We start from the raw sequence: 15,920 nt of genomic DNA on the forward strand, positions 1-15,920 counted from the left end.
ACTTCTGTTAGGAACAATGTTAGTTACTAAAATAAGAGCAGACACAGCCTGGCAACTTTCCCAGAACTGACATACCTTCTTCCCGATTCTTTATCGCACTTCCAAAGACATACATCTGAATGAGGGCCAAAGAGCTTGCAGGGCGCTTTCATAAGCCTCTTCTCATTTAACCCTCTCGTAATAACCCTGAGGGTAACTGGGCAAAGTTTGTAATCGCTCCTTTGCAAATGGAGACACTGTGGATCAGAGTCAGTAACCGACTTGTGTGACGTCACATGCTGCTACTTGGACCGGGGACCTGAACACTTGCTGCCTCCCCATTTCATCCCATTTCTACATTTACTACTGTTGCAGGCGAGCCTCAAGAACGAACCTTACAAAGGGTCCTCAGATGTTTCTCTTCCACACAAGCTATTGACTAGCAGCCTGAAGGCTAGAGGAGTCCAAATGTATGTGGGGATGCCTTCTTTGGGCTGGTCCCGTGGAGGGGGGTTATGTGTCCTCCCCTGGGTGGGACCAGAGCAGAAACAATGAGCCATGTAACCAGATGTTACTGGAGAGTCCTGGACTAAGCACGAAGGCAATCCAAGACCCATCCAGAGGCTGGCGTGAGGGCTGCTGGCATGAATCTTCCTTAGGTTGAGCAAAGAAATTCTCCTGTCTCAGTTTCAAGGTACAGATTATCTTTTATGTTTCCTCAAGGAAAAAAGAAAAAGGAGAAAGGGTGGGAGGGGACTGGCTGGCTCATTCTGTGGAACGTGGGACCCTTGATCTCGGGGTTGTAGGTGTGAGCCCCACGTTGGGTGTAAAGATTACTTAAAAATAAAATCTTAAGGGGCACCTGGGCGGCTCAGTGGTTGAGCACTGGCCTTTGCTCAGGTCATGATCCTGGGGTCCTGGGATTGAGTCCCGCATCGGGCTCCCTGCAGGGAGCCTGCTTTTCCCCCTGCCTGTGTCTCTGTCTCTCTCTGTGTCTCACATGAATAAATAAATAAAAAATTTTTAAAAATAATGAAAATCTTAAGGGAGCACCTGGTATCTCAGTTGATTGAGTGGCTGACTCTTGATTTCAGCTCAGGTCATGATCTCGGAGGTCATGGGATTGAGCCTCACATTGGGCTCTGGGAGTCTGCTTGGGGTTCTCGTTCCCTCTGCCTCTCCCCTTGCTTACTCATGCTCTTTCTCTCAAATAAATAAATAAATCTTTAAAAAAAATAAAATATTTTAAAAATGGGTGGGAGCAGGAACAAAGGAAGCTATGTTAATTATTCTCCTAAACTGAGACTGAAACAGGCCTTTTATTTATTTATTTTTAAAGATTTTATTTATTTATTCAGAGAGACACAGAAAGAGAGAGGCAGAGACACAGGCAGAGGGAGAAGCAGGCTCCATGCGGGGAGCCCAAAGTGGGACTCAATCCTGGGTCTCCAGGATCATGACCTGGGCTGCAGGTGGCACTAAACCACTGCACCACCGGGGCTGCCCTGAAACAGGCCTTTTAAAAAATGATCAAGACCACTGCTCTCCCTGCTTCTGAGAAGCTGTGAAATCTTGCTCATGGCAGCTCTGCTTCTTGGTGTGTCAACTCTGTTCTCCACTTTACGGGTATTTTCCTGCCGACCTTAGTATTCATAGGGTCCCTTGTGGCTGCCCCAGGCCTACCTACGCCTACCTCCCAACATGACAGCCCTTCAGCTCTGCTCCCTGACTCCATCTCTTTCCCAAAGGACCATATTCTTGAGTGAGAGTTGATGGCCAAGTTCCTTCTTTCAAGCCAATCACACCAGTCAGAGGTTGTCCAGTAGCTAATTGAAGTTCTGTTCTTGGGATAGAAACTCAACCTTAATCTATTCAATTATATGTTGTGGAGGGGGATGAGGGTACTGTTTAGACTAGAAAAGCCTACAGGCAAAGATTCCTTTAGAAGATGTGGGCTGCGGGAGTGGCGGCGCCTGGGTGGTTGAGCATCTGCCTTTGGCTCAGCTCATGATCCCAAGGTCCTGGGATCAAGTCCCACAACGGGTTGCCTGCAGGGAGCCTACTTCTCCCTCTGCCTATGTCTCTGCCTCTCTCTGTGTGTCTCTCATGAATGGATAAATAAAATCTTTAAAAAAAAAGATGTGGGCTGGCAAGAAATAATGACCAACTGTACCTCAGTGCCCCAAAGTGATCTCTTCCTCACCATGTTCAGGCAGCGTCTCTTACCATGGTGGGAAAAATTGGGGGACATTCATTCAATAAGTTATTGAGGGCCTTCTGTGTACCTGGCATGGTGCTCAGCATGGGAAAGATATTTCAAATATTGCTGGTAAAGGTTGTAGAGGAGCAGAGGGCTAAGTGGAAGATGGAGACAACTTCTGGATGACTTGGGCTTCCCTTCTTACCCTCACAAGGGAAAAAAATCATATGCAGGGTACCGATGTCTATAGTATAGGCAAAATGGACTTTTAGGGGTTTTGGAGGGACTCTACATGACACTTGCATTTTTCTATGGGAAGATGCTTCTCATGGTTTGCATCAAAGAAAAACACTTCTTTTTAAAATGCACTGGAAGACTATGCTGGAGGACAGTGGGAGAAACAGAGAAGTGGAGTCTGGGTGCCTAGGAGTTAGCACCTGGGGCCATATTGCTCAGAGATCCACATGTCAGTGGGTATTTTGTAAATTAATACATATTACAAGCCTAGCAGCTATTCACATGGAGAATCTGTGGAATGTTTTAATGTTTATAATAGCTTCTTATAAGCTAAAAGTTTGTATTTACTGACGGAGCACGATCAGCTTGTGATCTTTGGTGTGAAGTCAAGGCTATTCTGATCTACTGTTAATTAAATAAAGGGTCAGTATACACTGGAGGGGCAGCAAGAGTCTCAGAGAGGTTCATGCCACCAGAGGGACACGTTGGAAAATACACCTAAACCAGAGCCTATTGTGGACTGAGCTTCGTGTGTAAAAAACACACAACCTAAAACTTTTGGCTTTTGAAGAAGTTCCCAAATAGATCAAATGTTGCTTTATCTCTTTGGATAGTACCTCATACCTAAACATGTTCTTGCATTTACCGACTCATTTTTAGTTTGAAACGTATGACCCTCCTGAGAGATTGGTACTAGTAACCCCATTTTACAGAGGAGGAAATGAGGTGCTTACCAAGTTCTCAATGGTATCCCCACCCACATCTTCGACGCCACTATCGTAGCCTCTTCCAATTCAATGAGATGGCATAGGATTTGTAAAAATTCAGCCCTAATCTAAAAATCTAATGATTTTTCCTGGCAGATACTTAGTATAGTCTTTACTTTCAGAATGATATCGATGGGGGCATCTGGGTGGCTCAGTGGTTGAGCATCTGCCTTCAACCCAGGGCCTGATCCTGGGGTCCCTAGGATCGAGTCCCGCATCGGACTCCCTGCATGGAGCCTGCTTCTCCCTCTGCCTGTGTCTCTGCCTCTCTCTCTCTCTCTCTCTCTCTCTCTCTCTCTCTCATGAATGAATAAAAAAAATCTTTAAAAAAAAGAGTGTTATCGAAGAAGAATTCACAGAAAAAGCAGAATATCTTCCATAGAAAATGATGCAAGGTTGTTAAAATATTCCCATTCTATTGCGTTTAGTCTAAGGGTGGAAGATTAATAATCAGCCTGCACTTGTTTTAAGTGATGATTCAATAACATCTTAAAGTTTTACTCAACTTCTTCCAATTATACCTTTTGTTTGTTCCTTGTATTTCCACTCTCTTAAGGGTTAGCGTATTTTAGCAGAAAGAGGATGGGAACAAGATCTCTCCACGCAGTCTGATCACTCTGTGGGTCACTGGCCATGCCCCACTTCCTCCAGACTTAAAATGCTCCTGAAAGTTCTTGTGAGGATACCATGACGAAAGGAGAGTGTGAGCCTTAAGGTGTGACACTGGCAGCTTTAAGGCTGCCGACTCCTCCTCCGAAGTCTGGTAGAGCCAAGGGCCCCCAGGAGGAAAGTCGCTCCTGAATTCACTGCACATCGCTGGGTGGTACAAGGTTAGGAGTCATTTCCTGATAAGAGAGCCGCTATTTCTGGTCGCCCCAACTGTACACCAGCTGTTTTACAGAGTCCTCTCCACCACCCTACTGGGTGTTTAGTATTTTCCCACATTACTTCTGAGGAAATTCAGTTTCTTTATTTTTAAAGGTTGTGTTTATTTATTTGAGAGAGAGCACAGGCAGGGGTGGATGGGAAAGGGCAGAGGAAAAGGAGAAACAGATTCCCTGCTGAGCAGGCAGCCTGATGCGGGACTCGATCCTAGGACCCAGGGATCATGACCCGAGCTGAAGACTGAAGCTCAACTGACTGAGCCGTCCAGGCGTCCCTTAGCTGTCATTTTGAAGACCCAAAGAAAGACCCGTTGGTGAGGGTGGGAGCTGGGATGTGAACCCACCTCTTCCCCAGGGCCTGGGCTTCCCGAGGGACCCGTTAGTTCTTTACTGAAGTTCAGTAAACGTACCAGGAGATAACACCTCAGTGTGACAGGTATTGTCAAAGAGAGGGATTTCGTTACTGGAACATTTTCATCCACTCATTTCCTTTCTAAATTCCTTTATTCCACAGAGAACAGAAAATCTCTTTCCTGATGATCAACTAAATCCATGTAACAGATTTCAGTAAAGCATGACTCAAAGAGTTTTTAATTAAGAGAGCATTACAATGTATTTTATTTGAAAAGATGGAACTGTGATCTCTCAGCAGCAAAATGAAGTGGTGAGAGAGCCCCGAGGAAGCAGGCATACGTATTCGCTGAACGCCGGCAATTTGGCCTTAAGTGAGAACAGTGTGTCCTGTCCAAAATCCCAGTTCTGGTGGGTTATAACCAAAGCTCAGAGCGGAAAATTGTCTCAGAAGAAGGAACTATCTTCTGTGTGGCTTTTTGCCCTATGTAAAAGTAGAAAAACATCACAGACGGAAAGTCAGGGGATGACCTTATGGCAGTGGCCCCTTGAGCATCCTGCTGGAAATTCTGTGCATTGAAGATTATCTGTGGATATAGTTCGAGTCCAGTCTAACAGACTGTCAATCTCCCAGGCAACCTGTCCACAAAAATCTAGCTAGCCCGTGGTCAGGGAAGCCAGAACGATTTTACTATTAGCACCAGCAAGACTAAAAAAAAAAAAAAAAAGGCAAATCCCCCAAACAAACAACAACAAAAATAAATAAATAAAAACCAAGAACACAGTGTAGCCCAAGTTAAATATAACTGCTCCACTGATTTTTTTGTTTTGTTTTGTGGGTTTGTTTTTAACAGTTTATATCATCACAGTGTTTGATGCTGATTCTGTACTCTTTGTGGAATCTTGCTTCACTTTTATGGCAGCAACACTGGCATTTGGGGGTCTCCTGTGCCTTTCTGATTGTCCCTCCATCCTAGCTGGGTTCCTTTTTGCCTTCTGCCCCATACCTATGGGTGCCCTACTGTTCCTTTCACTCATCCCTACGTTTCTCACAATATACACAGTCACTTGGAGAGCCTGTCTGTGGTATTTGGCCTTTAAAATGGCTGTTTAGGGATCCTTGGGTGGCGCAGCGGTTTGGCACCTGCCTTTGGCCCGGGGCGCGATCCTGGAGACCCGGGATCGAATCCCACGTCGGGCTCCCGGTGCATGGAGCCTGCTTCTCCCTCTGCCTGTGTCTCTGCCTCTCTCTCTCTCTGTGTGACTATCATAAATAAATAAAAATTAAAAAAAATAAATAAATAAAAAATAAAAAATAAAATAAAATGGCTGTTTAAGGGGCCCCTGGGTGGCTCAGTCGATTAAGCATCTACCATTGGCTCAGGTCATGATCCCAGGGTCCTGGGATGGAGCCCTGCATTGGACTCCCTGCTTCGCCCTCTTCCTTTGCCCTTCTCCCCTGCTCGTGCCTGTCTCTCACACTCTCTGCCTCTCTCTCTTGCTCTCAAATAAAATCTTTTTTTAAAAAGATTTTATTTATTTTTTCATGAAAGCCATAGAGGGAGAGGCAGAGACACAGGCAGAGGGAGAAGCAGGCCCCATGCAGGGAGCCCGACGTGGGACTCGATCCCAGGACTCTGGGATCATGCCCTGAGCCCAAGGCAGATGCTCAAACACTGAGCCACCCAGGTGCCCCTCAAATAAATAAAATCTTCTTAAAAAGAGAGAGGTTAAAGACCCTGCCTCCTGATCTCCACACCCTTATGTCTGTCTCCTCCCACATTATGCCAGAGCTGGTCTATATGACCAATTACACTGGCTGAAATGATGTCATGTGACTTTTGAGATTAGGTTATAAAAGACTGGGGCTTCCTTCCTGAGATTCTCAAGCTTTGCTCCCTCACTTGGATCACTCACCTGGGGAGAAGCCCTGTTGTGAATGGTCCCCACGGAGAGGTTTACCTGGTGAGGAACTAGATCTCCAGCTGCTAATAGCATGAATGAGCTTAGAAGTGGATCCTGCGCCAACACTTCCCCCACACCCCTCATCAAGGATAACCCTGGGATGTGGTCAGGTGGACATTATTGCCTCCTTAGGTGTTGACCCAGCCTATGCATATGCAGCTGAAGGCAAAGTGGAAGATATGAATGGAGATTTTAAAAAAAGGAACGGGCAAAATAAATAAAAGGTAATATCTAAAGTCTATTACTTTTTTTAAGATGGAAAAACTTAATGTGTTTATATGCTAAAGGGAAAGAGCCAACAGAGCAGAAGCGTAAGTATTAACAATAATAGGAGCTGACATTTATTAAGCATATCCATGTGCCAGGAGCCATGCTAAGCACTTTACCAGGATTATATTACTAATCTTTCATAACACACTTTTAAAGTAGGTACTGTTATTAGAATGATATTTTACAGATGAGAAAAGTAAGGCTTTGTCCAATATCACCCAATGAGGGTGATCTAAATAAAGGGGCTCTGCACTGCTAAGCTCTGGAATGCAGAAGTAGAAGCCTTTCCTGGGTGGGAGGCCAAGCTTCTGCTTAACAAGCATCTACTAAATGCCAGGTCCTTTATTTACATTAACTCTGATGCTGATGTACCCCTCCGGGGAGATAGACACATCTCCCCTTCCTAAAATTGAGAAAACAGAGCCTCTGTGGCTACTGATTTGCTCAAAGTCTTGGTCTTTTCTCTTTAAACACTCTGTCATGAATTCTGATGAATGTGGGGCTCGGCAGCCTCAAATCATCATCAGCACTTGTTTCCAACACTTCTCATCTAGTGAACTCAAATGAGAATTCCTGGCTCAGGAAATGATGCTCTTGAGAGCAGCTGGAGACACCACCCGCCTAAAGAGGCTTGACTCAACTACTGAGTCAATTCTACCTTCATCCTGGCAATCCTACCTTTGCTTTTGACAATGGAACTTGGTCCCACTTTTATTTCTTTTTAATTTGTTTAAATTCAATATGCCAACATATAGTATAGCACCCCGTGCTCATCTCATCCATGCCCTCCTAAATGCCCGTCACCCAGCCACCCCACCCCCCCACCCTCCTTCCCTTCTGCATCCTTTGTTTCTCAGAATTAGGAGTCTCTCATGGTTTGTTTTCCTCTCTAATTTTCCCCCACTCCATTTCCCTCTTTTCCTTTATAGTCCCTTTCACTATTTCTTATATTCCACATATGAGTGAAACCATATGATAATTGTCTTTCTCTGATTGCTTAGTCCCACTTTTAATGACACAGAAATGGTGCTGTTTAGAAGCCTCCTTTCATTGAACAAAGCAACTGATCTTTTGTATTTCTTTTAAAAAAATTGCAATGTGCAGAGTATTTTGGTTTGATTATAAACATTTTCTGAAAATAATCAGTAGTACACCATTGGAAAAAATGTTGAGATAGTCTAGAAAATGTAATATAAAGTCTTGTTGAGTGAGAAGCTTGGAGAGAGAGAAAAAAAATCACAGGTAGAAAGACAGCATGTTATTAATCTTGTCTTTAACTGAGCAGCAAATATCACCTGAAATGTGTGTGTTGGCTCCCATTTTCCGAAGCACAGTCCCATATATGCTCGTTTGTTCTTCACAACAGCTGGCCTATCAGTTAGGAATGCTTTCATCTACTAGTGGCAGGAAACCAGCTTAAATAGATGGAAGTTGTTTTTCTCGTTTAACAAGACATAGGGGGGTGGCCTTCTGGAACTGCTGGGGTAGCCCAACAGCCCCTCACAAGGATCCAGGCTCCTCTGATCTTCCACTTCACCATTCCTACCATGTTGGCCTCTCAAAAAAGTCACTAATGGTTGCAAAACAGCTGCTCTAGTCATCACATCTGTGTTCAAGGCTGGAATAAGGAGGAAGAGAAGGAGCAGGCACCAGGGACTTTAGGAGAAAAGTGCACGCTTTCCCAACAGACCTTTCATTGGCCAGAACTGTGTCAGTCCGCCATCCTAGCTTCAAGAAGAGTGGGAAAGCAATTTTGTAGCCTTTCCAGCCTCTCTTGGGGACCTAAGCAACAGCAAAGAATTTTGGTATGGAAGTCTGATTAGCCAACCAACAGTGGGCCACAAAGAGTATTTCCACCTCCAATTTACAGATGAGAAACTAATGCACATATTGCAGACTCGGTCACCCAGGGCAGAGCTGGGGCACAAACCTAGATCAACCGATTCTAGTAACACTCATGTTACTTCTGCTGTACTGCTCAGCCTCCAAATTCTACTACAGGAACGTATATGTCATGAAGAGCACAGCTCTCAAAAATGTATAGTAATGGGGATATATTCCAAGTGGATTGTTTTTAAAGCAGTAATTTTGCATTAATGTATCATATGACATTTTTATCATTGTTTTAAAAAGTCATTATTCCATTCTTATAAATGTATGTAACAATTAAGTTTTAAAGACATTGAAACACTGTTATTGCAAGTCACCATGGGGAAACCTTTACTTTTCAACAATAGGGGATTGGTTGAAAAAGATCATATGCTGTGGAATAGAATTAATCAGAAATAAGGTTTCAGAAGAATATTGTTTATATTCAGAAGAATATTTTATTAAATGAAATGAGTAAATTATAAAACTGTATATATGATATGACCCTAAGCTTGTAAATATGTTTTATATTTAAGTGTTAGGTATAAATATAGCAATATTCATAGTGATTATATTTAGGTAATGAGAATACACAATATTTTGGTCTTTATCTTTACATTTTTTGCAATATAATTTTTAAAAGCCAGGTTTATTGAAGTATAATTTATACACAGTTAAATTCACCCTTTTTATATGTGTGACACAGTTATGTATCTACCACTTTAATCAAAATACAGAATATTTCCTTTGCCCCCCAAAAGTCCCCTTATGTCCTTTTGTGGTTAGTCCCTTCTCCCTTCTCCCTTGGCAACCACTGATACCAGTCTGTCTCTATAGTTTTGCCTTTTCTAGAATGCCAGATAAATGTAAATACATAATATTCAGCCTTTTGTTTCTGGCTTCTATCAGTTAGCATAAATGCTTTTGAGATCACCCATGTTGTTGAATAAATCAGTGGTTCACTCCATTTTATTACTAAGTAGTATTCTATAGTGTGAATGTATCATAATATGTTTATCCTTTTACCAGTTGGTAAAGTGTTGTTTTAAGTTTTGGATGAATAGTAATGTCTTAGTTTACTAGGGCTGCCATAACAAAGTACCACAAACTGGATGGCTTAAACAACAGAAATGTATCATCCAACAGCAAAAGAATGATAAGGGGGGGGGACCCAAACATTCACCAACACAAGGAAATGGAAAGGAAGTTTGAGTCTGACTCCTGAGAAATTGAAACTGTCTTACACCTTGCATAGATTTTAAGGTTGAATTGATGTTACCTAAGTGGTCCAGAAACCCCAAAAGTGAGAAAGGATTTAAAAATCAGTCCCGTTGGGGAATGGGTGACGGGCACTGAGGTGGACACTTGACGGGATGAGCACTGGGTGTTTTTCTGTATGTTGGTAAATTAAACACCAATAAAAGTTAAAAAAAAAAAAAAAAAAAAAAAAAAAAAAAAAAAAAGAAAAAAAAAAAAAAATAAAAATCAGTCCCGTTGGGATGCCTGGGTGGCTCAGCAGTTGAGTGTCTGCCTTTGGCTCGGGTTGTAATCCTGGAGTCCCGGGTTTGAGTCCCATATTGGACTCCCTGCATGAGGCCTGCTTCTCCCTCTGCCTCTGCCTCTCTCTGTGTGTCTCATGAATGAAATAAATAAAATCTTTTAACAAAATAAAAATCAGTCCCGCTTAGAAGCACCTGGGTGACTCAGTCGATAAGCATCTCATTTCCTCTCAGGGTCCTGGGATCATGCCCCCAGTTGGGTGCTGAACTCAGCGGGGTGTCTGCTTGTCCCTCTGCCCCTGCCCCACTCATGCTCTCTCTCTCTTTCAAATAAATAAAAAAGATTTATAAAGATTTATTTATTTATTCATGAGAGAGAGAGAGAGAGAGAGGCGCAGAGGGAGGCAGAGGGAGAAGTGGCTCTGCAGGGACCCTGATGTGTGACTCGATCCCAGGACCCAGGGATCATGACCTGAGCCAAAGGCAGATGCTCAAACACTGAGCCACCCAGGTGCCCCTAAATAAATAAAATCTTAAGAAAAAAGAAATCGATCCCTCTTGGAATGCTTGGCAGAAATTATGTAAAATTAGAAAGCAACTTCTAAGGGGTTCTCATAGGAAAAAAAATATCCCTCCTAAAGATAAATTACCAATGACAATTTATGAAACAAGGAAGAACCCATTAGGCCCACCACCAAAGACTACTTGGGTTGTGAGTTGTACGTAGTTGCACATGGGTAGTGATGAGATCAGAGCCTCTGGAGTTGTGTGCTGTGCTGACCCCTGAAACCACCTACCATCAGCTAGGACCAGCAGGTACCACCACCCACAGGGGGGGAGTAAAACCAAAGAACATAATACAGGCTTTATAAAAATAGTTGAAGACTTGAAAGGAGGACCTAAAATACGAAGAAAATAGCAAGACACACACACACAGAAAATAGACAGAATTGAAAAATAGATATAGCTTCTAAAAATGATAAATATGGTCAAACTAAAATCTCAAATATATAGGCCAAACAGCAATTAAATATATAAATTGAATAGAGAGCTGATGAGCTGGAAGATAAATCGAAGGACATTCCAAGCTTGCATCACAGAGACATAAAAAGGTAGAAAATGTGACCAAAATTAAGGGGCTTGGGGAAAGTTGATATGTTCTTTTAAAATGTGGCTCTTTTTAGTTTGTTCTTGATAGAAAAGAGACTATTACATGGTTATAAGTTCTTTAGGTTTCTCTGTTCTCATGTCTTCATTTTGGAAAACTCTTCAGAAGGGAGCTGGCTTTAAGGAATGTCAGAATGGGACCCCCCTGCCACCAAAGAGTTTTTTATTATAGACTTAGAATTAATAGCCAGATGATTGAAGGAAGACTATAGTTGCTATGAAGGCAGATGTAATAGGGGCCCATAGAAGCTCTGATTAGGCAGTTGATATTCAAACTCTAAGTGGAAGAAGTTTAAAAAAATCTTTATGGGAGAACAGGAAAAGCCATAGTTAAGTGGTGATATTTAAAGCTTGAGTTTCATGAAAGAAAAGATCCTAAGTCCTGTGTTGGCGTATGTATTTCTGTAAGTCCTACTCCAAATATTTATTTATTATTTAGCCAAATAGTTATAGGGAAAGTGGGAAAATTATATTCATATTTATTCTTTTTTGTTCATAAATCATCCTGATTATTTCGGTCACATCTGGAGCAAGTTTACAATTGCAGGGCCATCGCCAAATACAAGTATCCAGTGTTTGCTTGGGAGTATCAACTACAATCACAAGCAGAATGCCAAGAAGGAAATCACCCGTCTCTTTTAGAGCTGACTTGTACTTTCAGATGAACACAGTACAAGTATCTGATCGTAATTCCCTCTCAGAAATAATATAAGCTACCGGTGAATGGACACAAGCAGGGGATGAGGACTAGGTAGAGGACGAGAGCCTTTATTTAGGAGGAGACAACCTGTTTACAAAAACAGGACCAGGCTGCTGTTGGAAGTCATCAAGCAACAATGGCCTGCAACCAGTCTTCCTTGTAATAAAATGCGGAAGGGAAAAATCATTCCAAATTGTAAAAGTAGATTGGTAAATATTTTGGCTGCATATTTTGGGGAAGGCTGTTTTCTCTCTCCGCTAACTTTCCCCCTTAAGTAGGGCATACCATTCAGAATTCAAAACCTGATGGCCAAGTTTTTAGGATAAACAAGACTTTGTGGCTCTAGAAGGAGCCTGGTCTTGAAAACTGATTTAGTTTGGAAATCAGGGTGAAGGGAGAGGAGGAGTAGTTGTTAAATAAAAGGAATATGGACGTTGCAAAGACATGATGAGGTTCCAAATGCTTGGATTTTGTTCCTGGCACGAGTACTTCTCCCGGCAATTTTAGGCACATATAATAAATATGAAGCCAACTTGGCTAAGCCCAGAGCTGACTGAGGGAAGTTCAAGAGTGAAAGCCATCAACGAGTGGGACTTCAGCTGTGTGTATAGAGACAAGTTTTAGAAGACAACATAAGGTTTTTGGGGAAAGAATGATAATATGAACTTTTGGGGAAAACATAAGCTATTTAGGAAAGCCAGGAAAAACTGACACTACTTAAGATACAGAATAAGAAAAATGATCCACTGAATAAATTAGATGGAAGAATATGAAGTTAAACACCAGAAATAAAAGAAAAGGAACAGAATTTTTGGCTTTGCTGTTGTTGTTGGCTGACACCTGTTTGAAATAGAGGGTTTAAAAACTTTCCTTTTAAACCCACCTTTATAATGTCGAAGGAGCCCCTGAGCTGAAGAAAAGTTCAGATGAGAAATGAGTTTTACCTAAACAGATGTAAACGGGTTGAGTTTGGTACTTGCCAGCAAGATTGAAGGTTAAAGGGAAAAAGTTGCAAAATGATGATAGTTTTCCCGTTTTCTTATGAAAGAAGCCATTGTTCAGGGTGTGTGGCTGGCTCATTTGGTAGAGCATGCCACTCTTGATCTCGGGGTCATGCATTCAAGTGCCATGTTGGGTGTAGAGATTACTTAAAAAAAAAAGAAAAAGAAAGAAAAAGAACCCATTGTCTGCTAGCTAGTAACATTTTCTTGCTAAGAAAATTGTATTTTATATAATGCTAAAAGATGTACATTTTACTCTTCATCTTTTGGAAATATAAAATACTTCAATTTATTTTTAAAATGCTTTGAAACAGTTCCGATGTTGCAGCAAGGTATGGATATCAATGATTTTTAAAAATTGTATAATTTGATGTAAGAGAGTCAATGGTAACCTGAGTTTACCTTAGTGGTGCATGGTTACCAAACCCTATAAAAGATTAACTTATCTCAGGATTTATCAACCTCAGCACTCTTGACATTTTGACCCAGATAGTTCTTTGAAGTGGGGGGCTGTTTTGTGCATTTTAGAACGTTTAACAGCATCCCTGACCTTTCCCAACTAGATACCAACAGCAGCCCCAAACCTATGACAAATCAAAAATGTGTCCAGATATTGACAAGTGTCTGGGGAGGGGAGTCATCCCAAACTACTCCCACTTGTGAGGCACTGGTTTATTTTATTTATTTTTAACACAGGGCTTGAACCCATAACACTGAGATCAAGACCTGAGAAAGACCTCAGGTCAAATATCTGACGCTTAACCAACTGAGCCACCGCCCCTGGTTTATTTTAACAGTGTTATGATAAACCACTTAAGATTCATCTTCTAGGGGCTCTTGGGTGGCTCAGTCGGTTAAAAGCATCTGCCTTTGGCTTAGGTCATGATCCCAAGGGTACTGGGATGGAGCCCTGTATCAGGCTCCCTGCTTGCAGGGAGTTGGCTTCTCTCCCTCTCCCTTTCCTTGTTAAATAAATAATAAAATCTTAAAAAAAAATTCGTCTTCTAATTAAAGTAGAAAAAAAGTAAGCTTATTTGTTTAATTGATATCCTCAACAACAAAGTGTGACAAAGGTAACTGGTGTTAAGTTGAAGCATGTCAAGTACCGCTTGGGTACTTTACATATTCGGGATGATGGTGGCTCCAAAGACAACAGACAGGAAGGAAGGGGGAGAGAGAGAAGACGGTGAAGGCAGAGCACATGCTATGCTTTCTGTGCTTAGAAATGGCTGGAATCGGCTGCCATCAGCTCGCACTGGGTCAGAGCCTGTGAACAGGAAAGCTGGAGAGGGGTGAGGTCAGGTGGGACGCAAAGGATTTGTTTTTTTCATCAAAATAGTAGTTTTCCTTGCTACAATGATCTCAAAGACTTAATTCCTTTACAAAGGGCATTTTCTGGTCCAATTCATATTGACCCGGCTTTGTGAGAAAATGCATCACCTTCAGACAAGGAGGATTTATTTCCAGGGCAGATGAGAGAAAGTAGATGTTATGTTGTTATATTATTCACTGATTCAGTGAAGCTTTAAACTTCCTCATAATACATTTAGGTTTCTCAAAATCCACCGCCCATTTTGCATACAGATTCAAAAAATACTAATTGGATGTAAGGCTCTCAATACATGCTAATTGCGGGCACTTTATTAATTGCATTGAATACGAGCCAGGATCTCCTGTGGCCAATATTGTCCTGTGCACTTAAAGAGAGGATAGGAGACACGGAAGATGTAAGCAGGTGAGTTGAGCTAGGTAGGTGAGTGAGTCTAGGATAACTCGTGCTACCTTGTGAGCACAGCTTTTTTCCCACCGGCCCCAGGCTCTCTCTGCCACACCTGCAGCCTCTCTGCATGAGCCTGGGTGCTTACAGCTCAACACATGCAGACCTGCAGCTCCCGAGAGATGGTGGATGGCAAGTTTCCTCCTCACACCTCTTGTGTTATTTCTCTTTCTCTGACGGAAGCCCGAGTTCAAGAGGTTGCAGTGAGCTCTATTTGGATCAGCCTTCTGCACTGAGCTACAACTGTTCAGAATGTTCTAATAATAGAGGTGATTTAACGTCAGTTTTGCACCAATCCCAGAGAGCAAGAGGGACCCTCATGGTGGCAACGGGCAGGATCTTGCTCTCTCTAGGCCAGGCCAATATCAGCCCGTGCATAGATGTGAATATAACTGATTTGAACTTACATATTTCCTTCTCTTTGGCAAATAGCCACAGCCATGAGCCCCCAGAGGGGACCCCCTGCCCCAATCCTGGGCCCAGGATTCTCAAATATTTCAAGATATTTTGAATATGACCTGGCTCAGGCTAGTACTTTCAATGTTTTTAGCTAGTGACTGAATTCCATTCAAAAAATTTCATCAAGGGGCACCTGGCTGGCTCAGTCAGTGAAGCATATGACTCTTGATTTCTGGGTTGTGAGTTTGAGTGACATGTTGGGCATAGAGTTTACTTAAAATTTCGTTGAGCTTGCAGGTCATGCCAAGGTGGATGGAATAGTCAGAGGACAGATTCGCCAATTGTATGGGATAGATGGCCAGTTACAAATGAGAAGGGATTTTAGAGGAGTGGGGTGGAAATATGGTAGTAATTTCCTTTTGCCTTGACGTTTATGATAGTAATCACCACTCCTCATCCTTCAGCCACAGAGAAAGGTGAGTGGAGAAATGAGAAAGAGGAGGCCTGGCAATAGAGTAGGTGGCATTAAGTACATTCATGGTGTTATGCAACCACCACCACTTTCTATCTGCAGAATTCTTTTTGTCTTGTAAAACCAAAATTCTGGGGACACCTGGGTAGCTCAGGGTGTGATCCCGGTCTGGGATTCAAGTCCTGCATCGGGCTCCCTGTGCCTGCTTCTCCCTCTGCCTATGTTTCTGCCTCTCTCTGTCTCTCATGAATAAATAAATTCTTTTTAAAGACCCCGAAATTCTGTACCTATTAAGCAATACTCCCATTCTCTCCTCCTTCCAGTCCCTGGCAACCTCCACTCTACTCCTATCTCTGTAAATGTTACTACTCTAGGTACTTCAT

The sequence above is a fragment of the Vulpes lagopus genome, chromosome 1, assembly GCF_018345385.1.
Source record: "Vulpes lagopus strain Blue_001 chromosome 1, ASM1834538v1, whole genome shotgun sequence".
Lineage (NCBI taxonomy): Eukaryota > Metazoa > Chordata > Mammalia > Carnivora > Canidae > Vulpes > Vulpes lagopus.